This window comes from Hyperolius riggenbachi, chromosome 10 (genome assembly GCF_040937935.1).
Source record: "Hyperolius riggenbachi isolate aHypRig1 chromosome 10, aHypRig1.pri, whole genome shotgun sequence".
NCBI lineage: Eukaryota > Metazoa > Chordata > Amphibia > Anura > Hyperoliidae > Hyperolius > Hyperolius riggenbachi.
This window is the reverse complement of record NC_090655.1, coordinates 245279736-245306624: the sequence shown is the minus strand read 5'-3', so window position 1 is coordinate 245306624 and position 26889 is coordinate 245279736. Positions and strand designations below refer to the sequence as shown.

At 48.3% G+C, this 26889-nt stretch overlaps 1 pseudogene; it reads right to left on the bottom strand.

Moving 5' to 3' along the window:
• The window catches only part of LOC137535115 (oocyte zinc finger protein XlCOF6-like), a 29701-nt pseudogene extending 12394 nt beyond the window's left edge, over positions 1-17307 (bottom strand).
• Between the last annotated feature and the right edge of the window lie 9582 nt (positions 17308-26889).

The following is a 26889-nucleotide window of genomic DNA, read 5'->3' as shown; positions in this document are numbered from 1 at the left end:
CACGGAAGAGCCGTGAGAAAAGAGAACGCAATTGCAATCGGGTTCCTGCACAGATTGTCATTGCGTTGCCAGATCAGAATCTTATGTCTGTGGGACACCTGCAGCCCAGCTTGGGGTCTCTCCTTGCTTTCAGCAGAGAAATAGCTCAGTAACCTAAAGCAGAGTTCCTCAACCCTGTCCTCAAGGCCCACCAACAGTACATGTTTTGCAGAAAACCACAAACATGCACAGGTGAGGTAATTAGTGTCTCAGCAGAGCTGATTACCTACCTCTGTGGATTTCCACAAAACATGCACTGTTGGTGGGCCTTGAGGACAGGGTTGGGGAACACTGACCTAAAGTGCAGGATGGCTCTGTTGACTTGTTAATTAGCATATGACTGGGATCTGGGCCTTAGCAAAGGTGTATTAAATTGAGGCCACTGACATACCCAGAACCCGAGGTATTCCACTATTTCGTAATCGGGCGTGCAAAAGCACCCAAGTTTGATGTCATATGAACTGTCATATTCTGAGGAACACGAATCTGTGGCCGTTAAGTGTGTGCGGGTAGCGTAAGCCGAGATATGGAAAATGTCATATTTGGTGCTCACCAGGCACCAACCCAGGGAATTAACCGCACCCTGTCCAGCCCCTGAGCTGGACCTGAGACTCCACCCAAAGGTGGGGATCAGTCAAAAGTGTTTGCGAGGGACTCCTCCCTCATTCCTCCAAATTCCACCTTCATGGGAGCATGCTGCCACTCTGAGGAACAGTGGTGGCCATCTTGTCTGAACTTTGCTCCTGAACTGAACTGAGCTGAACTGAAACCAAGAAATTTATGAGTTTTCCCAGAAGGACATATTTTCACGAACCTAAGTATTTTTTCCCTCATTTTTATTTTCTATACTGTGCTATTATTAGTCTCTATAATTGTTGATTTTAAAGAGTTTCTGTATATATTAATTATTTATATTGCGTTTTTAATAAACAACGCTAACGTCCTTTATTTGTTCAGCTACCCTATTATTCAGCATCACAAACTGAACCCGGGCTTCTGAAGAGTCGCTATTATTGTTGCTAGCTAGACAGAATAGAGTGTGTTTAACCGTTTTTACTTGCAGGTCTAGACTTGGCCAGTCAGTGGGTTCCTCTGTCCCATGATAACAGAGGTGGTGGCAGTTATACCCTGAAATAGTGTGTAATTTGTAATTACCGAAACTCACAGGCTCCCTTCTAGTCGGTCTGCTGCCAAAATTCCAGCGGTTTCTGCGCACCGATTGTGACCACAGCTTGCATGGTCTGTGTGCGGACACAAAATTGGAAGGCATTTTGCGGTCTGGCCACTAGGGGCCCTGTGACAGTGTTTGGCAGCGTTTGGGACCTGTGTTGTGCTGAAGGTATCACAGATAGCGCTATCAAATTAGCCCTATCGAGAAATGAACTAATTCGTTGGTTGTAGCTGAATGCAATATATTTTTTATATATACAGAGAGACTGTATAGCCTGCACCCCTCCCCAAAAGTTTTATTTTATTTGGCATGGAAATGTCCGGGAACTACAAGCTCATGAGCCAAGCAGACCTGGAAAGTCTTTGTGAAGCAAGGGGCATTGACATCCTCCGCAAGAAAAAACAGGACATGGTAACAAACTTGTACAGATTGGATAGCCAGCAACTGTGGGTGCTGGATGTGTCCACTGAGGAGGACCCCGGCCCATCTAACTCAAGTCGAGAGGAACCAGAGACTGAAGATCCTATGCGTACAGAGGTTGAGCATCCTGCGGGCCCTGCTGCAACAATTACGCAGGAGACTGTCAGTGTGGACCCCGATCTCAGAGTTTCTCCGAGTACTCGCCTGGAACCGGCCAGTACTGGATTGTCCATTTGTGCTGATCCGTTAATGCAGCAGGCATTACAAAAGCTGATGGACCTGGAAAAGTACTTGCAGTACATGGCAGAGCAAAAGCGAGAAGAACGCCAAGCTGCTGCCGCTGCTGCAGAAGCACGAGAGGAGCGCCTAGCTGCTGCTACAGAACGGGAGCGCCATCGACAGCATGAACTGAACATGGCCAAGGTTCAGCAGGCCAGCCGGAGTTTATCGCCCAGCCTCTCTGCTGAAGGAGCCGCATCACCCGTGAGTGCAAAATTTAAATTTGCTACGATTGAAAAAGATACTGACATTGACTTGTTTTTGCGGTCTTTTGAAAAGGCATGCCGTCAGTATCGTCTGTCCCAAGACCAGTGGGCCAGACATCTGACATCTTTGCTGCCCTACAAAGCGCTGGATGCTTTCGCAGAGTTACCTGCGGAAAAAGATAATGATTATGCAGCTATAAAAGACGCTATAATTACTAAATACCAGCTGACACCAGAAGCCTATCGCAAAAAGTTCAGGTCCTGGCAGAAAAAATCTTCTGACTCTGATCGAGATGTGGTCAGCAGTCTACTCACCACACTCCGCCAGTGGACTCTAGGCCTCACCAAAGGGTCTTATGATGTCCTGGAGGACTTGATAGTCCTAGAACAGTTTCTGAACATTTGCCCTACTGATGTACGACAGTTTGTGCTGGAGCGCAAGCCTGCATCAGCAACTGTCGCTGCAGACCTCGCTGAAACCTTTGCGACTACCCGGGTGTCTGACACACGCAGGACTGCACCATCCAGCTGGAGAGGAGGTCAGCCCGATACCCTGGCAGACTCTCCTGCCCCTGTGAGCCGTCCGCCACAGAGGCCACCCAGCGCAGCTGCTGCGCCCAAGCCTGGAGCACCTGAGGGGGTCACCTGTCGCTACTGCCGCCAGCCCGGACACATGAAATTCGACTGTCCGGAGCGGAGGCAGACACCACCGGCACCTGTATCACCTGTACCTCACCCACGGCAGGTGCAACCAGCCAGCGAACCACAGCCTGGATCATCAGATTTTGTTCTGTTTGCCCGCGGAAAGGAAATCCGCGACCGACCCGACCACCAGCAGCCTGTTAGAGTGAATGACAAGGTTGTCACCGGATTCCGAGACACTGGAGCCGACATCACGTTAGTTCACTCACAGCTTATGCCAAAGGAGGGCATCAGCTCCAGCCAATCGCTTGCCCTTACTGGAGTAGAGGGCACCCTTTTACACGTAGCCCAAGCAAGAGTGAAGCTCGACTGGGGGGGTTCAAGAAAGGGTTGTTGGGGTTGTGGATGATCTCCCGGTCCCTGTGTTGTTGGGGACTGATTTGGGCAAGCTTGTGTCTTACTACGAACCTGCCACAACTGCCTTTTCACTCACAGAAGGAGACGGACTCTCCGCCCACCACCAGGTACTTTACACACTTGGGGGAGCACCAGGGGGAGGTGGGTTGAATGTGCCCAGTTCAAGGGTACCAGATTCAATAGTACCTGAGTCAAAGGTACCTGTGTTTGATGTACAAACTGTCTGCAATGAAAATGTTTCTGTACCTGTCACTGTCATTAATGCATGTGTCAATGAAGTGAAAAATGTCAATTATTGTAATGCTAATGCTGTGTCTGTACTAGCAGTCACCCAGGGTGCTGCAAGGATTGTGGGCTCAGCGCCGGACTCTTCATTCAGTGCTGACCCCAGAAGTGAGAACTTTCAGCCGCTGACTTCATGTGACATGAGCCAGCTGGTTGAAACTGACAGCGCTGTATTAACAGCAGCACTACAAAGTGGCCCAAGCCTGGAGGCGCTCAGGCATCAAGCCTCTGAGGCCCTCGCAGACGGGGCCGCTTTCAAGGTGTACTGGGAAGGTGGGAGACTGTACAGCAAGTCTGTGCAGCCCACTACAGGTAAGCCGCAGGCGAATACCAAGTGGCTTGTGGTACCGAGTGCATTCAGGGGCCATGTGCTGCACTCCGCACATGACAGCCCTCTGACCAGACACTTGGAGGTCCGCAAGACACTTGCCTGTATTCGAAAACAGTTTTATTGGCCCAGGATACTGCAAAGCATGTGCCAGATGTCAGGAGCTGGGAAGGTCCAGGGATTCCCGCGGGGTTCCCTTAGGTCCACAGCCACTTACCAGGAAGCCCCTGCGTGGGCTGGCTGTTGACCTACCCAACCTACTGCCCGTTGTCAGTAGTCCTGAAAGACGCCCCATCCAAACACGGTGGCGCACACGCCCTGTCCAGAAAGGTCCATGTCGGGTCAAACCTGAGGGTAGCGGACAGCGACCTGTCCAGGTGAACCGAGCCGCAGGCTCCAATGGGTTATCCTGCCATACCGGCAGCTCAAGACCCGGCAGCCAGATCAGCGGCAACGCCACACATCTTGTTGATGCCTGGCTGAGGCCTTTTCTCTTGGAGGGAGGTGTCACGGAAGAGCCGTGAGAAAAGAGAACGCAATTGCAATCGGGTTCCTGCACCGATTGTCATTGCGTTGCCATATCAGAATCTTATGTCTGTGGGATACCTGCAGCCCAGCTTGGGGTCTCTCCTTGCTCTCAGCAGAGAAATAGCTCAGTAACCTAACGTGCAGGATGGCTCTGTTGACTTGTTAGTTAGCATATGACTGGGATCTGGGCCTTAGCAGAGGTGTCAGTGTTTGTCCGAGCTGATCTCACTCAGATGTTAATTACCACACCAAAAGTCTTTCATCCAGGGAGAGCCAAAGGAAGCTAGTCACAGCAGGAAGGTAGACTGGCTGGCTCCAGCAGGGGCAGATTGAAATGCATGTGTTGTATGATTTTTAGCATGTTTTAAGCAGGCCATACACTGGCTCGATTCACGGCCGTTTCGACAGCAGATTCGATCCTGGGATCGAATCTGCTGCCAATCGCTTGCGGTAAACGCACCCGCCGATCCGATTTCCTCCCGAAATCGGATCGGTCCGTCGATCGCGCCGTGCGGGAAATTACCCTCGATCGCCCAGCGGTAAGAGCGCGTCGCTTGCGGCGTACGATTCGGGCCCGATTCGAGCATGTATACATTACCTGAAGCTGGCTCCGGGGTCCTCTTCTCCTCGCTGCACCGCATTTCCGCATGTCCCAGTGTACGCTTATACTTCCTGTGTCACTCCGGTGACCAGGAAGTTGAAATAGAGGGCGCTCTATTTGAACTTCCTGGTCACGGAGTAACACAGGAAGTGCCGGGATGGAGCAAGAACAGCGGTGCGGTGCAGCGCGGAGAAGACGCCCGGGAGCCAGCCTCAGGTAATGTATACGGGGGGGGGGACGACAGGCGGCAGGAGCAGCTGAACAGATTGTGATCGGTTTCAGGCTGAAATCGATTCACAATCTGTTTGCAGTAAAGGCAGCCATACGATCCCTATCTGATCAGATTCGATCAGATAGGGATCGGTCAGCTGGTCGATCTAATGGCACATCGACCAGTGTATGGCCACCTTTAGGAGTACCGTTCATATGAGAGGTATGAGAGCTATCTAATTCTGCTGGTCCGGGTCTGGTGAATATGTTGATATTAAATTGAGGCCACTGACATACCCAGAACCCGAGGTATTCCGCTATTTCGTAACCGGGCGTGCTAAAGCACCCAAGTCTGATGTCATATGAACTGTCATATTCTGAGGAACCTAAATCTGTGGCCGTTAAGTGTGTGCGGGTAGCGTAAGCCGAGATATGGAAAATGTCATCTTTGGTGCTCACCAGGAACCAACCCAGGGAGTGAACTGCACCCTGTCCAGCCCCTGGGCTGGACCTGAGACTCCACCCAAAGGTGGGGATCAGTCAAAAGTGTTTGCGAGGGACTCCTCCCTCATTCCTCCAAATTCCACCTTCGTGGGAGCATGCTGCCACTCTGAGGAACAGTGGTGGCCAGCGGTTTCTGCGCACCGATTGCGACCACAGCTTGCATGGTCTGTGTGCTGAAACCGATTAGAAGGCATTTTGCGATCCGGCCACTAGGAGCCCTGTGACATCACCCACTTTCCATTATTGTTTACACTTGTTCAAGTGACCAACTGTGGCAAATTTGGGGAGTCTGGATTTATAACTGTGAAAATGGCAGCCTTCTATATGTTCCCATTGACGTGAACAGGTAAAAACTGATTGGCTGTTTGTTCCCCCCAGGTACAAAGGAAGGGGGGGGGGGATGAGACACCCAGAACTTTTCTTTCCAGGTAGTAAGGGATCTGTATACAAAGTTTAGGCATTTTAGATTGAAGCCATTTTTCTATTTTTGCTAAACATTTATCACGCTCACTGCACAGGAGCAACACACAATCTGCACACTTTTTAGGTGCTCCAAGCTCTGCACCTTGGCTACTCGGACAAAGCGTTATTTGATCTGAGGAAGCAGACTGTGCTGATCGTTTTTTGTGTGCGATTATTAAAATTTCTTTCTTATATTGGTGTTGCCCTTCTTCTTAGAGGTAAGCCATTTTATATTTGTTACATCCATGGTTATTTTTTGGGGTGCCCTCTCCCTCCCAGCAACCTGCACATTTGATCTTTTCCTCTTCTCTCCCCTCAGCACAAAGAAGCCAGAGAGTGGCCAAGCTGATATGTGTGAGATCTCACAAGAGGTGCGCATGCTTGGTAGAGGGAAGACGCTTGTTGTGGTGAATAGTGAGTAGTGAGTAGTGACGTGGTGGAGTCCAGACTGTGCATGAGAACCCCTGCCATATGTATGTCTGTATAGTACAAAGGGCAGCGAGAGGAATTTTCTATCCTTACCAAGAGCGCTCTCTCATGTGAAGATCTGCTGATTCTACCATTGCCAGTCACTCTATACATCTTACACTCAAAGAAGAAGAATGAAAATGTGAAACATTTCAAGGACATGGAAAGGAGGTGAAAATAAATCTATTCTCCTCCTAAAACATTTTTTTTAGATATCCCACAGTTTATTTTGTATTTAAATCAAATTTTTAAAGAGAACCCGAGGTGGATTTTTAAAATCTTCACCTCTCGGCAACCGCGTCACGCCAATGGGCATAAACGTGGTGACAGACCCAGGACCGCCTAACGCTGAAAGTCCTAGGGGCGTGTTATGCAGGAGATCACGCACGCCGATGCGCGCGCATCTCCACTCCGCCATCAGTCTCCCACTGGCGATTCGCCGTCTATTCAGTTCGTACAGCGCTGCAGTCTAAGGCAGCGCTGTACTGGGGACAGCCGTGTGACATGACTGTCCCCCTGGCAGGCTCAGGGGTGATTCGCTATCATAGGCTGAAGCCTATGACAGCCTATCACAGTGATTAGCTGGGGAGGGGGGTAAACAAAACAAAACAAAAATATGTATCTTTTTATTTAAAAAAATAAAGCTATAAATATTTACAAAAAAAAAATAATAAAAGATAAACATCCTGGGAGCGATCATAGCCCACCAACAGAGAGCTCTGTTGGTGGGTAGAAAAGAAAAAAAACCCTGGTGGAAATCACTTGTGTGCTGAGTTGTGCGGCCCTGCAGCGAGCCCTTAAAGCTGCAGTGGCCTAATTTATAAAAAATGGCCTGGTCTTTTGGAGGGTTTAAGCCCGTGGTCTAGGGCTGCACGGTTTTTCGGTTTAAAACCGAAACCGCGGTTCGAGGCAAGACGATCTGCTGATCGTCAGTACCTTCGGTTTTTCGGTCCGCTGTCTGTAATATCTTGCTTCTGGCCCCGCTGTGCGCGGATTGGCCAGAAGCAGTGAATATGTATAAGTGTTAATGAGCGGGGGGCGGATCCACTAGAGCGAGCGGCCGGGCACATCATACAGCATTACCAATCACTGGCTAGCGATGGAATGACGGCAGTGGTAGGCGGAGCTGTACAGAGCATACAGCTCCGCCTACCGCTGCCGTCATTCCATCGCTAGCTAGTGATTGGTAATGCTGTATGATGTGCCCGGCCGCTCGCTCTAGTGGATCCGCCCCCCGCTCATTAACACTTATACATATTCACTGCTTCTGGCCAATCCGCGAACAGCGGGGCCAGAAGCAAGATATTACAGACAGCGGAACGGGCAGTGCGGACCGTGAGCAGTGAATATGTATAAGTGTTAATGAGCGGGGGGGGGGGGGGGGGGGGGCGGATCCACTAGAGCGAGCGGCCGGGCACATCATACAGCATTACCAATCACTGGCTAGCGATGGAATGACGGCAGCGGTAGGTGGAGCTGTATGCTCTGTACAGCTCCGCCTACCACTGACGTCATTCCATCGCTAGCCAGTGATTGGTAATGCTGTATGATGTGCCCGGCCGCTCGCTCTAGTGGATCCGCCCCCCCCCTCATTAACACTTATACATATTCACTGCTTCTGGCCAATCCGCGCACAGCGGGGCCAGAAGCAAGATATTACAGACAGCGGACCAGGCAGTGCAGACCGTGAGCCAAACCCAAGCCCCCCCCCCCCCCCCCCCCGGCCCAAAGTGTGAAAAGCAGGAATTTTAAAAAAATTGGGGGAAAATGGAAATTGCAATTTCTGAGAGAAATATCGCAATTTCGATTTTTCCCTAAAATCGTGCAGCCCTACCGTAGTCCTTCAATAGTTAATAGGACACAACACTTCCTGAGTCACGGCTTAGCTTCCAGGAAGCAAGCAGAGGCGGGGAGCAGCATGTAATGAAGGAGGCGGGGGAGGCCATGCAGGGAAATTGATTGACTAGCTGCAGGTAAACAGACGTCAAGCAGATTGTCGCTAGCCTGGCGCTATTTGTAAACATCAATATTCAGCAGAGAGACTTCTAGCTGTATACCAACCAAGAAATATCTATCCAATTGACAAATCCACAATAATTCTACTGAAGTCTGTTGGAATCTTCAGAAAGACAAAGAGAGGCTCGAGAGGACGTGGGAAAAGATATTCTTCACCGCAGAACCAAAATAACTCTGTGACAAAATCTGCAGAGTACACCCAGCCAACAACCCTAATAGCTCCAGCACAATCCAGCAGAGATGACAGCCACACATCTGGAGACTGTTCTGTCTTGGAGTCATCAATCTCAGACCCTAGCTCCCAGGGTAGCCCCATCAAGGCTGTCCTCTGTAATGTCAGATCGATAAACAACAAAACAGCAATCATACATGATCTAATAGAGTCTTCTGATCTGGCCTGCCTGACTGAAACCTGGCTTTCTGAACCAGTTGGCCCCACCCTGGAGGCTGCCGTGCCAACAAACTATTCCGTGATATACTGCAACAGGAAAGAACGCAGGGGAGGAGGGGTTGCACTTTGCTTTAGATCAGCTTTGAAAATCAGACCACTTACTGTAGGTCCTACCAACTCGTTTGAATGCTTGGGGGTGCAACTTTCAGCTGAGAAAAACACTAACATATTGCTGATCTACCGCCCACCAGAAAAACACTCCGACTTCCTTAAGGAACTTGTAGACCTCCTATGCAACCTAACACTGGAACACCCCAGATGGATTGTTCTTGGAGATTTCAATACATGGGTGGATGACTCCTCTTCAAAACTTGGAATAGAGCTACCTCGTGCCTTACATGAACTGGGCTTCCTCCAATCAATCAGCTCTGCTACTCACAGGAAAGGCCACACTCTGGACCTTTTATTCCATACTGGGCTGTCAATAGCCAATGTGGAAATTAATCCTGTTGCCTGGTCAGACCATCACACTATCCACTTCTCCCTCTCAATACCAGCTGTCAAACACCAGGTCAAGAATCAAATAAAATTTCGCCGCTTAAAAGGGCTAACACCTCAACATATCCGAGATAACCTTAGCTTTGATGAATTGACTGACTCCAGCTTGGACACTGATACTCTGGTGTTTAAATACAACAAATGTGTGTCCTCCACCTTTGAGACCATTGCTCCTCTGCGCACCAAATATCTTACTCCACACCATCATGCACAGTGGTTTGATAACGCTATAAAAGAGCTGAAAAGACAAGGCCGAAAACTTGAGAGACTGTGGCGCAAATCTCAGTCCCCAGAAGACAAACATGCCTTAATCCTCCACTTGAAGAGCTACCAAAAGGTAATCACGGGAAAAAAATCATCCTTTCTATCACAAGACATTGCAAATGCAGTTAACAAACCAGCCCAACTGTTCCGCACAGTGGAAAAACTCTGCAACCCGGCATGTCAAAAACTTAACATCGAGTCTTCAAAGGACCTCTGTGACCAATTTGCCCATTTCTTCACAGACAAAGTCTCCGCTATAAGGTCCGCCATCCAACTTACAGCATCTGAGCCTAATATAGCGCCGAAGACCATTAGCAGAGACAATGTAACACCTTGGTCAAACTTCAAAGAAATTGATGAAGAAGTCACATCAAGCATCCTCCTTCACGTCCGCCTAACTACCTGTGACCTAGATCCTGGCCCAACACAGTTCATGTTGAACTGCCCCGACCTGTTCGTACCGGTATTCCTAAAAATTGTTAACTGTTCCTTAAAATCAGGGATATTTCCTGCTTTACTGAAGGAAGCAATCATCAGGCCTCTCCTCAAAAAACCCTCCCTGGACCCAGATGCAATGACCAGCTACAGACCTGCCTCTAACCTTCCCTTTCTGGGCAAGCTAATTGAAAAAGCTGTTTACCTCCAGCTAGAAGCCAAAATCCTACAAAACAACAGTTATGACCCATTCCAGTCTGGCTTCAGGAAACACCACAGCACTGAAACGGCCCTCATCCAAATATGCAACCACCTGCTCATGGCAAGAGACAGAGGAGAGTGCTCCATCCTCATACTGCTAGACCTTTCTGCAGCCTTTGATACAGTTGACCATGACATCTTGATAAACAGGCTACAGGAATACTGCGGCATTGATGGCATAGTTCTTCAGTGGTTCCAATCCTTCTTGAGTGGCAGAACCCACAAAGTGTCTATGGGGCCCTTCCTGTCCACCCCTGTATCACTTAGGTATGGGGTGCCCCAGGGCTCAATCCTCTCTCCCCTGCTTTTCACAATTTACATGTTACCGCTGGGAAAACTAATCCAAAAACATGGCCTGACATACCACTGCTATGCAGACGACACTCAACTATATCTTTCCTTCAAGCCTGGTGTGACAGACCCAACTCTAACTATAAACGCCTGCTCACGTGAACTACAGCAATGGATGAATGACAACTGGCTGAAACTAAATGCAGACAAAACTGAAGTCCTTCTGATAGGAGGGCAGAGCATGATAACAAAACAACTTAACTTGCAGTCTTCACCACTGGGAATAGGAGGCACGGATCTGCGCAGCTCTGATCATGTGCGTAGCCTGGGAGTTCTAATTGATTGGGATTTAAACTTCAGAACTCAAATCTCTGCTGTGGTGAAATCATCCTATTTTCACCTGAAGAACATTGCAAAAATCAAGCACCTCATACCCCCAGAAGATCTGCCAACCTTAGTCCACGCCTTCATCACATCCCGACTGGACTACTGCAATGCTCTCTACACTGGCCTTCCAAAAAAGGTCTTGTACCGACTACAGCTGATACAGAATACTGCTGCCAGACTGCTAACCAACAAACCCCGTCACTGCCACATAATGCCAGTCCTGCACTCCCTTCACTGGCTACCTATAGAATGGAGGGTCCTATTCAAGATCGGCCTACTGACATTTAAATCCCTGAATAATTTAGGCCCTGGATATATGAAAGATATGTTGCAGCTGCGTAGCAATCTCCGCATTCTCAGATCAACAGGTTCTAATAATCTAGTCATACCCAGAGTCCACTTGGAAACTTTTGGTCCCAGAGCCTTCTGTCATGCTGCCCCTACGTTTTGGAACTCCTTACCTCAACAGATCAGGACAGCTCCATCCCTGGACGTGTTTAAATCCAGACTGAAAACCCACCTGTTCAGTTTGGCATTTGCAGAAATATAACTTTTGTTGTGTGAATACTTCATCCTACTAATTACTGAATCTGAGAGAGCCTAAGCGCTTTGAGTCCTATGGGAGAAAAGCGCTATAGAAATGTTATTGTATTGTATTGTATTATTTATCAGGGGGGACAGCAGAGCCATCGGAGGACTAGCAGCGGCAGCAGAATGACACAGAGACATGCCATTGTGCACAGAACATGCAGAGCCATGTGAGCCGATTTCATTGGCTCCTGGCCCTGTCTTTTTATGTAAGCTGCTCCCATTGGCTTACATTGAAAGACAGGGTCAGGAGCCAATGAAAGCAGCTCCAGACCAGCACACATGACTCTGCCATCATAGAGATGGCAGAGTCTATGTCCTGGAGGTCCCGGCGAGCGGCAGTGACGGCGGTTGCGGCAGGTATGCGTGACGATTCGCCAGGATTCCGTCGTTATTGTACCAGCGGTCTTTGGTCCTTAAGGGGGCAGAGACCGCTGGTACTTAAGTGGTTAAGCTTTTACGGTTTCATTGTCTCTGCTCAATGACACTTTCGCTGAAGTATGCCAGAGCTCAAATCTATAAATGATTGACCCTTTTTATCTGCTTCCTGCTCCAGGAAGCCATTTACGGATAGGAAAGTGATGTCTGTAATTACTTATCAGTGGGGGTTATGCTATAGTCTGACCCGGTCCGACCCGGTCCCAACCCGGATAGAAACTGTTATTTGCATACTTGGGGCTTGATTCACTAAGACAAATAGCATGCCTTATCCGAGTTAAAATGCCCTATCACAGATAACACACCTTATCAGAGTAGCATAGCGAGTGATATGAACTCGCAGGGGCTCAGGGCAGGACGAGTGGAGCTCTCGTCATTGCCAATTAGCAGGCATACGTTTGTAGCCTTCGCTATGCTACTCTGATAGAGCCTGTTAACTTTGATAAGGCATGGTAACTCTGATAAGGCGCGTTATCTTTGATAAGGCGTGTTAACTCGGATAAGGCATGCTATTTGTCTTAGTGAATCAAGCCCATGATGTTTAACACTTTCAGACAGAGAAAAAAAAGGGAACACAGCCTAGTTATTTGTGTGCCAGGCACTGTACATACACATGTCTAGCTCATCATGTCACATCGGTTGTCCTTTAAGCATATGGTATTCATTAGTTACCTGTGTGGATATCTACAGACGCTTTTTCTGCTTTGATATTCATCATCATGTCACCCTCCTTGATAGACTGATGATCACTCCTCAAATATGTCTCTTCTTCTTCCTCTTTTATTGTCCTCATCATGTCACCCTCCTCCATAGACTGCTGATCACTCCTCACATACGTCTTTTCTTCTTCCTCCTCTTTTATTGTCCTGATCATGTCACCATCCTCCTGCATAGTCTTCTGATCACTCCTTACATATGTCTCTTCTTCTTCCTCTTTAACCTCAAGCTTTACATTAACCGGTTCTTCACACTAAAGGCACATAACACAGAGCATTACATTTTAAAGTGTGCCTGAAGTGATCTTAAAGTGAACCCAATGTGAGAGCTATAAAGGCTGCCATAGTTATTTCCTTTTAAGCAATACCAGTTGCCTGGCTACCCTGCTGATACTCTGCCTGTAATCCTTTTTTTAGCTATAGACCCTGAACAAGCATGTAGCAGATCAGGTGTTACAATATTGTCAGATTTGACTGGATTAGCTGCATGCTTATTTTTTGTGTGATTCAGACACTACTGCAGCCAAACAGACCAGCATGCCTGCAGGCAACTGGTATTGTTTAAAAGGAAATAAATATAGCATACTATCACCTCAGGTTCACTTTCAAGGCAAACGTTAGATAGAGGCTTCCCTGATCCTCATCTAGCTCTCCATTTCAGTGCAGGGTACAACTGAGGATATTTAACAGAATAGTTTCACATTTTGCTCATGGCCACACCCCCATGCAAGTATGAGCGGGGCTGTACTGTGCATGCTTGAAGCTTGAATATGGTCCACACATGCTCAGTAAAGTAAAGCCAGTTGCACGTGGCTGTTTCCTCCAAGCACAAGCAGTTTTGTGCCACTCGGCATGTGCAGACCTCACTCACACATGCACAGTATGGCCGCTCTCTTGCTTGGAGGGCAGCACACACAGGGAGAAGAAAAGGAGAGGCCTGGGCAGCAGCAATGGGCTCAGGAGGAATGGGGGAAGCCTCGGGACATTCCATTATTTAGTTAAGTAGATAACTTTTAACTTGCTTTTACTCCCAGGTTTGCTTTATACAATCTGTTAAGTATATTACACCCTCAGTTCCACCTACCTGATCGGGTTGAGGGATGGTGAGATCTTCCTGTGGACAATCCTGGGAGTGAAGAGGAGCCGTACATCTCTCTGCTGGGTTTGTGTTACTGGATCCACCTGTAGGAAACACACACACTGACTGAATGCATAATTTATTTTTATTGCATTATGGGAGGATCTAGATGGAGCATTCTGTTCTAAAAAAAATACTAGTTGCCAGTGTATAAGGGAGAAAATGTGCTCATTTATAAGTTATTATACATTTATACATCATGGTGGCGCTGCTCTCTTTATAGAGGAACTGTCAGACAAGCTATCTCAGAAAAAAACACATATATAAGTAGATAAATGCTTGATCTACTTACATAACACATGTATTGCACTGTCCACATTTTGATTTTAGTGATTTTTCTACAGTAAAAAAAGAGAAAATCCTTGTTAGCTTTTCCCATTTTAACGGTGGCTATTTTGAAGCCAATCCTGATATAATTTCCTCCCTTACTCTCCTCTGCCTGATTGTGTATGCATTGTCCGCCCTTCTCTATAGAAAGTGCATTGTCTCAACATGAGAAATATTGGCCAGTCAGAGAGGAACATAGGTGTTGGAGGGGAAACCAGGAGGCAAAGGGGCTTCAGCCAATCAGGCTGCATTATTTAAGTCTGAGGGGAAGTAGAGATGCAAAAAAGTAAAACTCAGCATGCCCTGCCACTTCCTTTTTGTGTACCACATTTTGTGTGTACCAAACAAGTCAGGTAAACTGGGGAATGATCACTTATCAACAAAAAAAAAGTAATAGTGATTTTAACTTTTGGATTGCCTGGTTAGCATCCTTATTACTTGTTTACCAGATATAAATACAGAATTGATTTTTTATTTTATGAGAGTTACACTTTATGCACCATGAGCCCTACAGGAGAACAAATGTTACCTCACTCATTCAGCTGCTCTTCCTGCAGATCTGTCCTGACACCTGGCAATACCATTCTTATCAGGAGATGCTGGATAATGTATGTGATGTACAAACAGGCAGAAGTCATCAGAATAATAATGTGTCCATACAGACAGACATTCTATTCTTGTTATTGTTATCATGTACAAGTTTTTCTCAATTCAAGGGATACACACATACTGAATACATTGTCTCCATGTGATTATCAGAAATTAAAGTCTCCTTTTACCTGCTGATGTGAGGAGCGGCTGATTCTCCATCATGGTGTCCTTGTAGAGGTCCTTGTGTCCTTCTATATACTGCAAATCCTACATGGAGAAAGACAGGGATATCCTGACACACAGAATGATACAGTCACCACTCATACTCATTCTTCTGACATATTATACACATGGGGGGAGGGGATAATGATAGAAGCCCCCATTGCTGTGTGCAGATTGGCTCCTGGGAAGGAGATCATATTAGGGTGAGTATATAAGGATATAAAGGAGACATTTCCCTGGGTCAGGCAGTGATGATGGAGGACACATGGGGGAGTGTGGGGAGATAATGATAGAAGCCCCCATTGCTGTATGCAGATTGGCTCCTGAAAGGAAATCACATTATGGTGAGTATATAAGAAGATACAGGAGACATTTCCCTGGGTCAGGCAGCGGAGCAGTGCTTTTCAGCGCTGCTAGATTTGGGCGCAGCCAGCGCTGCCATAGACTGTAATGGGAATCAGTCTATAGCGGCGCTCAGTGAGTAACGTCGGCTCCGTCAGAAGACGGAGCCAAAGTTGCTTAAAAAACACAATAATTCGGCTTCCAGCAATCGCTGGAAGCCGAATTATTTCATTCCCCCACTATCCATGGCGGCCTGGAGGGGGAATAGTAATTAATACGGCCCGGACTTGTGCAGAAACAGGATCAGCCATATACTGGCTATATCCTGCGCCCAAGTCTACCGGCGCAGATTTCAAATTGTACTCTCAGGCAGTGATGATGGAGGACACATCAGGGAGTGTGGGGGGGATAGTGATAGAAGCCCCCATTGCTGTGTGCAGATTGGCTCCTGGGAAGGCAATCACATTAGGGTGTGTATATAAGAAGATACAGGAGACATTTCCCTGCGTCAGGCAGTGATGATGGAGGACACATGGGGCAGCGTGGGGGATAATGATAGAAGCCCCCATTGCTGTGTGCAGATTGTCTCCTGGGAGGGAAATCACATTAGGGTGTGTATATAAGAAGATACAGGAGACATTTCCCTGGGTCAGGCAGTGATGATGGGGGACACATGGGGGAGTGTGGGGGGAATAATGATAGAAGCCCCCATTGCTGTGTGCAGATTGGCTTCTGGGAAGGAAATCACATTAGGGTGTGTATATAAGAAGATACAGGAGACATTCCCCTGGGTCAGGCAGTGATGATGGAGGACACATCAGGGAGTGTGGGGGGATAATGATAGAAGCCCCCATTGCTGTGTGCAGATTGGCTCCTGGGAAGGAAATCACATTAGGGTGTGTATATAAGAAGATACAGGAGACATTTCCCTGGGTCAGGCAGTGCTGATGGGGGACACATGGGGGGAGTGTGGGGGAATAATGATAGAAGCCCCCATTGCTGTGTGCAGATTGGCTCCTGAGAAGGAAATCACATTAGGGTGTGTATATAAGGAGATACAGGAGACATTTCCCTGGGTCAGGCAGTGATGATGGGGGACACATGAGGGGAGTGTGGGGGGATAATGATAGAAGCCCCCATTGCTGTGTGCAGATTGGCTCCTGGGAGGGAAATCACATTAGGGTGAGTATATAAGAAGATACAGGAGACATTTCCCTGGGTCAGGCAGTGATGATGGAGGACACATGGGGGGAGTGTGGGGGGATAATGATAGAAGCCCCCATTGCTGTGTGCAGATTGGCACCTGGGAAGGAGATCACATTAGGGTGAGTATATAAGAAGATACAGGAGACATTTCCCTGGGTCAGGCAGTGATGATGGAGGACACATGGGGGAGTGTGGGGGGGATAATGATAGAAGCCCCCATTGCTGTGTGAAGATTGGCTCCTGGGAAGGAAATCACATTAGGGTGTGTATATAAGAAGATACAGGAGACATTCCCCTGGGTCAGACAGTGATGATGGAGGGCACATGGGGGGAGTGTGGGGGGATAATGATAGAAGCCCCCATTGCTGTGTGCAGATTGGCTCCTGGGAAGGAAATCACATTAGGGTGTGTATATAAGAAGATACAGGAGACATTTCCCTGGGTCAGGCAGGGAGGTCACGCAGAAGGGGACACAGGGCGATTACTGAATGTAAACAGAAATTAAATTATAGTATTACCATCTCTTCAGCTAGTCCGAGCAAAGTCTCCTACCTACTTCCAGTCCTGTTCCTACAGCTTCCGGTATGTGCGTTCCACCCTGGTTTTTGTACAGCGCTTGTGTTACAAGTGAAATCAGGTCTCCATCTTGTGGACAATATGGGAACTGCGGCTTGCAAAATGATTCTAGTTGCAGGTGGCTATATAGCTATCTTATGCTGGATACACACGGTCCGTTCACTCGATGCGCCGCTCGATTATTTCCGAGCATTTCCGAGCGCATTTCAATGATTGTTAGGTTGATTCTCATGTAAATTGTGCCAAATTGACCTAACAATCCATCGAAACGCGAATCAGACATGTCGGAAATAATCGAGCAACCGCAAATCGACGGGAATTGAGCAGCGCATCGAGTGCGGGAACGCACCGTTTGTATCCAGCATTAGGGTCAATATCGGAACTGCTGCGGGTACTATTCCGTTAGCCGGGCGCAACCACCAGGTGGCGTTAATTACTATTCCCCCTCCAGGCCGCCATGGATCGTAGGGAAAGATGTAACTCTGGTGGAGTTTTATCGCCTCCTAGTGGATGCGTCTCCTAATTTCACTTTATTGTGTGGATTTTATTTATTTATATAGTTATTTATAATGCGCCAACATATTACGCAGTGCTGGACATATTTAGGTGTCTCTTACAGCCAGGCTTGCTCATCATGAGCTAATCACAAGTAACCACAGTGGTTACTCGTGATTCAAATGAGTTATAATTGTTGCAGCTGATCGGCTGTATGCGGTGGGGTTAATTACCCATAATGCCGCCTTCCACCCTGCGGTTCAAAGAGCTTGCAAGTGACCGTTTAGTTGCATTGTAAGCCTCGCTATGGCGCACTTCCTCCTTCCGGCTTGTAAGAGGGAGTGCACCATAGCGAGCCTTGCAACACGACCAATAGGTGGCTTGCAAGCTCTTTGAAAAGCAAGGCGGACGGCGGCATTATGAATAATTAACCCCGCTGCATACAGCCACTCAGCTGTGGTAATTTCAATCACGAGTAACCACTGTTGTTACTTCTGATTAGCTTGTGATGAGCAAGCCTGCGTACAGCAATTAGGGATGTTCATTCGGATTCCGCGGAAATGCAATTTCCGAAATTCCGATCGGAAATTGCATTTCCGCATCGGAATGCGGAAATCGGTAATGCAAATGCGCTAGGCGGATTTCCGCAGGAAATCGCGGAAATTTCCGCCGGAAATCGCGGAAATTCCGCCCGACTTTAACATTGATTTTCTCAAAAACTATAAGGTCTTTTTGAAAACTTTTTTTTGCATCTTGTTCACAAGATTCAGTTTAATAACCCCTGAAAATTGTAATTGGTGTTTCTAGGACTTAAGGGGACTTTGCTATTAACTGCTAAAGTCGGCTGATTTTTACTGTAATGTAATGTAATGTAATGTAAGGCCCCATTCACACTTGCGTTTTGCCTTGCAAACGGACCAGATCCTGATCGGATCCTGATCGGATCAGGACCTGATCCTGATCAGAACCGTACGGTTCCGATCAGGATCCGGTCCGTTTGCATCAGGCATGCATCAGGCTGCTATCAGGATCCGTGGGCAAAAAATAGCGAAATTAAATAAAAAAATGTTGGGGTCAGCAGAAGGTGCACCTGTAGAATCAGGTTCCTCCGCTGTAGGCCTCACCTCCACCTCCGACATTCTGCCAAAACAGCTCCAGCACGTCTGTCACTGCTGCTCCACTCCAGACATGCTTGGCCCATGTGTCCCCATCCGAAATGGCCGCTTGGGTACGCATCGGAAGTGGGGTAGAACGTCAGGTTTTTGTAGGCAGTGTGTTCTGTGCCTTCCGTTTCCCATTGGTTTCTGTGTTCCGGATGGTGCTGTCAGGCTCCGGTCAGGATGCGTGGGCCGGAGATCCGGACCCAAAAAATAGCGCATGTTGGAAAAGAGTCCGGATCCGATCCGGCTCCGGTACGTACGGAACGGACGCGTGTGAACGTCCGCATAGACATTACATTGCTATGCGGAACGTACGTTCCGTTTGTACAGTATGCGTTCCGGATCCGATCCGGAAAATCCTGACAGCGAACGCTAATGTGAACCGGGCCTAAAATGCAGAAAATCTGCTTCTGCCTATTTTCTGCATTTACATTACAGGAAAAATCCACCGACTTTAACGGTTAATAGCAAAGCCCCCGTATGCCCTAGAAACACCACATTTTCAGGGTTTATTAAACAGAATCTTCTGAACAAGATGCAAAAAAAAGTTTTCAAAAAGACCTTATAGTTTTTGAGAAAATCGATGTTAAATTCGGGCGGAATTTCCGCGATTTCCAGCGGAAATTTCGCATTGGAATGCGGAAATTGGTAGCTGAAAGCGGAATCGGTATTTGGCAATGGCGGAATGCGGAATTACCGCGGAATCGGAAATTGGCATTTCCGACCATCCCTAAGCAATAAGACAATACAGGAATACGCGCTAAACCAGATCATGCAGCCCAGTATGAGTACAAGATGATGCTTAGTGAGTCACTGGATGGGAGCTTGGAGATTAGACCAGTTCAAATCACTCTAGATTTCACTCAGATCCATAGGATGGGTGTACGGAAATGGAGGTGCATGAACAGGTAGGAGACACAAGGAGGCGAACCCTGCTGAAGGCTCACAATCTAGAGGGAGAGGTAGGGATATGAAAGGTAGTTGACTAGGGTTTAGCTGCGGGTTTAGAGCAACAGTGAGGGGGAAGGGTGGGGGTAGGTCAGAGTGAAAAGGTGCATTTTGAGGGCCTTCTTGAAGATTTTGAAAGAGGGGGCAAACCCTAATGGGGGAAGGTAGGGAGTTCTATAGGGTTGGAGCAGCTCTTGAGAAGTCCTGGAGGCATGCATAGGACTGGGTAATGTGGGAGGCGGTCAGGCAAAGTTCATTGGACTGGATAGGAAGCCAGTGGAGGGTTTCACAGAGGGGAGCCGCCAAGGTGGAGCGATGGGAGGAGTGGATAATTCTGGCTACCGAATTCATGACAGACTGCAGCAGGGCAATTTGGGTCATAGGGAGACCAGACAGAGGGACATTGTAGTAGTCAAGGCTGGAAATTATGAGGGCATGGATGAGGAGTTTGGTGGTGACAGAGGTCAGGAAAGGGCGGATATTGCAGATGTTGCGGAGGTGAAAGTTGCAGGACTTTCTGAAGTTTTGGATGTGCGGGGTGAAAGAGAGTGCAGAGTCCAGAGTGACACCCAGACAGCAGGCTTGAGAGGTAGGGCGAATGGTAGCATACTTAACAGTGACTAAGGTTGCCACCAAGCCAGTATCTGACCGGCACAGCTTGTAATTCCTTTATAAAGCTGGCACCAGTATATAATTTGTACGGGCACATCATCAGCCGGTAAATTAGCTTCAGCTGATCGACCTGGAGACAGACCTCCCTCCTCTTTTCTTGGATTGACTGGCCAGGCACTGCCAGCCAATCACCAGTGAGTGGCTCAGGCTGTAATTTCCCTGCGTACATGCTGCAGAGGACTCTGGGGAAGGAGGAGGAGCTGACTACAGAAGGAGTCTGTGAGCTGGCCTGAGGAGAGTGCATGTACTGTATGCTTGTGCACGGTCCTGGCCTGAATGAGACAGATGGCCCAGGTTAGCCTGCCAGAGACGTATGACTTGCCTGTCCTCTGGCTTGCACTAACAAGCTGCAGTGAGAGAAGCGGACAGTGACCAGGCCATTAATCCCTTCTGCCCGGCTATCAGTGGGTCTTATCAGCTCCCCAGTAGTTGCGGTTACCGGTGATCTGCAGTATCACCGAGAATGCAGATATATACCCGATTATTGATGATCTGCAGTATCTCCGATAATCAGATATATCTCTAACCTCTGGACACCTGAGGAATGAGAGTGTTTTGGTGCAACAGTAATACTTTGAGAACCGCACCTGGATATCAGGTGCTAGAGCAATAAGGAGTATTGCTCTGCAGCAAGTTCCTTCCGTTGGTCTGAACTCTCCGCAAGGAGGAGTCAGGCCGAGAGTGGGAAGGACAGAACGTGAGTGACACCAATGAGGGAGTGTCACTGACAGATCTGTGAACTATCTCTCAACAGGAGAGATAGTTCTCGAGGTCGGACAGGCCAGGTCGTTAACACACTGACAGATAAAGTACAGAGAGAGGAGACAGATGCAGAATCTTGAGACTAGCCGAGTTCAGCAACAGAGTATCAGAATGACAAAGGTACAAAATCAGAGATCAGAGGAATGGTCAGGAAAGCAGAAGGTCATAACAAATAATCAACAATTCCTAGACTAAGGTGTGAGTTCCTTGATCATCAACACCTTGGAAACTGGTCTAATGTAACACAGATACTGACAGGGTCTGAGTGCTACAACGTAGTGATCGCAACGCCAGACACCAGAGGAATGACCAGCACCCAGTATATATATATATATATCAGTGCTCACCTGCGCCTCCCCTAAGTGCTGGACCAATGAGAACTGAAAGAATTGTCAGCTGACCGGCCTGGTCAGCTGACACCCCTCTGGCTGTCATAAATGCTCTGCCTCTCCGCGCGCGCGCGCACGCGTCCTTCTGAACCAGTGTGGACTATCAGTCCCAGCCACATCAGACGTGTTGTAATGCCTCTGCTGTTTTGAATGCGGAATTCGCCGCACCGCTGTCCAAGCGTGCGGCGTTTTCTCCGCATTCAGCAGTACTGAGAGGGGTAGGCCTATGAGTGCAAACCGCCGCGTCGGACGCGGAATCCGCCGCCCTGTTCTCTGGGCATGCGGTGGTTTCTCCGCGTTCCGTCAGGCCAGTGAATGTAGGTCCCTGCGTGCAAGCTGCCATGTTGAACGCGGAATCAGCTGCCTTACTCTGAGTATTTGCGGCGGCTTTTCCGCGTTCCGCGCCAATATTGTGTCAATAGTTATATAGCACTGACATCTTCTACAGCGCTTTACAGAGCACATATAGTCATATCACGGATTGTCCCCAGAGTAGCTCCCAATCTAATCCTGCCATAGTCGAATGTCCTGCCATATTATTATTATGTATTTATATAGCACTGACATCTTCTTCAGCAATGGGGGCACCTACCTATATAACCTGTACTGGGGCACCTACTTATCTTGCCTATACTGGGGCACCTACCTATCCAACTTATACTGGGGGCACCTACCTATCTAGCCTATACTGGGGGCATCTAGCTATCTAACCTATGTTGCGGGCACCTACCTATCTAATCTATACTGGGGGCACCTACCTATCTAACCTATGCTGGGGGCAACTATTCTGGCTACCTATATTGGAGGCACCCACATAGCTAACCTGGCTGTACTGGGGGCACCTACCTATCTAACCTACACTGGGGGCATCTGCCTATCTAACCTATACTGGGGCAACTATACTGGCTACCTATACTGGAGGCACCTACCTGGCTAACCTATACTGGGGGCAATTATACTGGGGCACCTATACCTGGCTACCTATACTGGGGGGACCTATAGCTGGCAACCTATACTGGCTACCAATTTTGAGTGCAACTAGACCTGGCTAAACTATACTGAGGGGGGGGGGGGCACCATTTTTACACGCTCGCCCTGGGTGCATTTTGGTCTAGAAACTGCCCTGATGTACACATATACTGTATCATTACATTACATTCATTTTATCAATATATTTGAAAGAGAATTGGTATAGGTGCAAGGCCCGGCCCCAAACCGTCACTGAGCTCCGCCCCCAAACTCCACCCCCAGCCAAAGTACTTTATGTAATATAAACATGTACCATAACATTACATTCTTTATTTTCAATCTATTTGTAAGAGCTCTAAGACCAGTGCGAAGCCCCGCCCAAACTGCCTTTAAGCCCCGCCCCCAAATGGCATGAGGCCCCGCCTACAGCTCCCCTGGCCAAATGACTTTAGAATTGCCTATAGTATGTATGGGGCATTTAGCTGTAATTTTCAGCAGTTCCCTGTTGCTGTGCAGCTCTGCATGCAGCCGCCCTATTCCCTTGAGTTCAGCAGCCTTATGTACGGAATTTCCCATAAGGCAGAAATAAAGCTGAGAATATCCGCTCACTGCTCATACCTCAATTGCCTCCCCGATATGTATTTCTAACTCTGGGGAATTCTAATGACATTGTTACAGTAATGTTACTTATCAGGTCCAGCAGGGGCCGCTCCGGCACAGCTAATGCCTCCTCTCTGCTGACATGCGGGATCCTGGCTGCTCCGTGATGCCGCTGGCTGCTGCTCAGAGATGTCCCCTCCGCATGGGCGACCGCAGACAATTTTCCAGGGGGGGGCAAAAAGTGGGGAGCAAAAAGCGGGGCGGCGCTATGCGCCGCGGCGCAAATTTGGGTTGGAGTTGTGTGGCGCGCGTAGCGTGCCAAAAAATGGAGCTACGCGCGCCGCGCCGAAAAATGGGTGTGGTCATGAACCAGAATGTGGGTGTGGTCGTGGGTGGAGACAAGTTTACATGAACTAAGCAATGGTGGGACATTAGATTAGGACAGTGGTGGCGAACCTTTTGGAGGTCGAGTGTCCAAACTGCAAAGTCACTTTACTATCACAAAGTGCCTGCCAACAGCAATTTAAACTAAATACAAACGTTTTAACTCATACATGAACATTATGGAAAATTAAGTTGAAAATAAACTGTGAAGATAAACAATTTCATCCATCGTACTCCTGAAAAAAATTATTCATTTTTTTTAGAACCTCCCAGTTTCATTTTCTGGTTTAAAAAGCGGAAAAAGTAGTTTTAATGCTATTGTCTCATATGATGATGATTCAGCTTTTTCCATAGTCTCGCAGTTAGCAATCATGTGACCCCCAACAAGACAAATTCAGCAATCATGAGGCCCCCCCCCCCCCATCAAGACAAATTCAGCAATCATGAGGCCCCCAACATCACCAACTCAGCAATCATGAGGCCCCCAACAAGACAAATTCAGCAATCATGAGGCCCCCAACAAGACAAATTCAGCAATCATGAGGCCCCCAACAAGACAAATTCAGCAATCTTGAGGCCCCCAACAAATCATGAGGCCCCCAACAAGACAAAGTCAGTAACCATGAGGCCCGCAACAAGACAAATTCAGCAGTCATGAGGCACATAAATAGACAGCTTTTCACATAAATAGGCAGAATGCCCCCTTAATATGTAGACACCTCTCACCTGGCAGCAGTTCCCCAAAATACACTCAATCTGACAGCAGTGGTTCCCCAAAAATAGGTAGCCCCAGGTCTATAGGGGTCCCCAGAATAGGTGGCCAGCAGTATAGGTGTCCCCAGAACTGGTAGCCAGGGGTAGAGATGTCCCTAGAACAGGTAGCCAGGGGTATATGTGCCCAGTATATGTAGGCAGGGGTATATGTGCCCAGTATATGTAGGCAGGGGTATATGTCCCAGTATATGTAGGCAGGGGTATATGTCCCAGTATATGTAGGCAGGGGGATATGTCCCAGTATATGTAGGCAGGGGGATATGTCCCAGTATATGTAGCCAGGGGGATATGTCCCAGTATATGTAGCCAGGGGGATATGTCCCAGTATATGTAGCCAGGGGGATATGTCCCAGTGTATGTAGGCAGGGGGTATATGTCCCAGTGTATGTAGGCAGGGGGTATATGTCCCAGTAAATGTAGGCAGAGGGAATATGTCCCAGTATATGTAGGCAGGGGGTATATGTCCCAGTATATGTAGGCAGGGGGTATATGTCCCAGTATATGTAGGCAGGGGGAATATGTCCCAGTATATGTAGGCAGGGGGATATGTCCCAGTATATGTAGGCAGGGGTATATGTCCCCAGAAAAAGTAGCCAGGGGTATATGTCCCAGTATATGTAGGCAGGGGTATATGTCCCAGTATATGTAGGCAGGGGTATATGTCCCAGTATATGTAGCCAGGGGGTATATGTCCCAGTATATGTAGCCAGGGGGATATGTCCCAGTATATGTAGCCAGGGGGATATGTCCCAGTATATGTAGCCAGGGGGTTATGTCCCAGTATATGTAGGCAGGGGGATATGTCCCAGTATATGTAGCCAGGGGGATATGTCCCAGTATATGTAGCCAGGGGGATATGTCCCAGTATATGTAGGCAGGGGGTATATGTCCCAGTATATGTAGGCAGGGGTATATGTCCCAGTATATGTAGCCAGGGGGATATGTCCCAGTATATGTAGCCAGGGGGATATGTCCCAGTATATGTAGGCAGGGGTATATGTCCCAGTATATGTAGGCAGGGGGTATATGTCCCAGTATATGTAGCCAGGGGGTATGTCCCAGTATATGTAGCCAGGGGGATATGTCCCAGTATATGTAGCCAGGGGGATATGTCCCAGTATATGTAGGCAGGTGTATATGTCCCAGTATATGTAGGCGCTAGCAGGTGTATATGTCCCAGTATATGTAGGCAGGGGGTATATGTCCCAGTATATGTAGGCAGGGGTATATGTCCCAGTATATGTAAGCAGGGGTATATGTCCCAGTATATGTAGGCAGGGGTATATGTCCCAGTATATGTAGGCAGGGGTATATGTCCCAGTATATGTAGGCAGGGGTATATATCCCAGTATATGTAGGCAGGGGTATATGTCCCAGTATATGTAGGCAGGGGTATATGTCCCAGTATATGTAGGCAGGGGTATATGTCCCAGTATATGTAGCCAGGGGGATATGTCCCAGTATATGTAGCCAGGGTGATATGTCCCCAGAAAAAGTGGCCATGTGTGCAGGAGGAGGGGAGCAGCGCAGAGAAGAGGGAGAGCTATGGGCACTCACCTTAGAGGGCTCTCCCTCCCTCTCTCGCTCTCCCCTCCGGAGTCCGGAATGAAGTGTGCAGCGGCTGGCAGCGGGCGGAACTTACCTCCTCTCGTCGCACGCGCCGGATGGATTAGCCACTACTCTGGTCTGATCCAGACCAGAGTGCGGCACCAGAACTTCCGGCGCAGGAGTGAGACGAGGTAAGTTCCGCCCGCTGCCAGCCGCTGCACACTTCATTCCGGAGGGGACAGCGAGGGAGAGAGAGCCCCCTAAGGTGAGGGAAGGGGGGGGAGACGTCCATCCTTCCCCACTGTGCCCATAGCTCTCTCTCTTCTCTGCGCTGTTCCCCTCCTGCTGGCTGCACGGACATGCGGCCGGGGGGGGGGGGGGCAGCGGGCGGCCAGGCTCGGGCAGATGCCCGGATTTGCCGTATGTGCGGATGCCCATGCCCCTCCGCTGCAGCCACAGACACGTCCAGCTCCTTCGCCTGTCCCCGCTAGTGTCCCCGCGGAGGTTTGTTTACAGGGAAGCAGCTGCTCTACTATGATGTCACGCTGATGCCTCGAGCTTGTGACCGCACGCTGATGCCTCGAGCTTGTGGCGTGATGGGAACTGTGCAACCAGCGCCCTGGCAAAGTAATACATATATACACACACATATACCATAACATTACATGAATATATACTGTACCATAACACTGCATTCATTTTATTATCAATATATGTGAAAAAGCACTGTTGTAAAGCCCCGCCCCCAAACCGTCACTAAGCCCCGCCCCCCAGTTTCCCTGGCCAAAGTACTGTACTTTATGTATTATATACACTAATACTATAACATTACATTAATATGTACACATATACTGTATCATTACATTACATTCATTTTATCA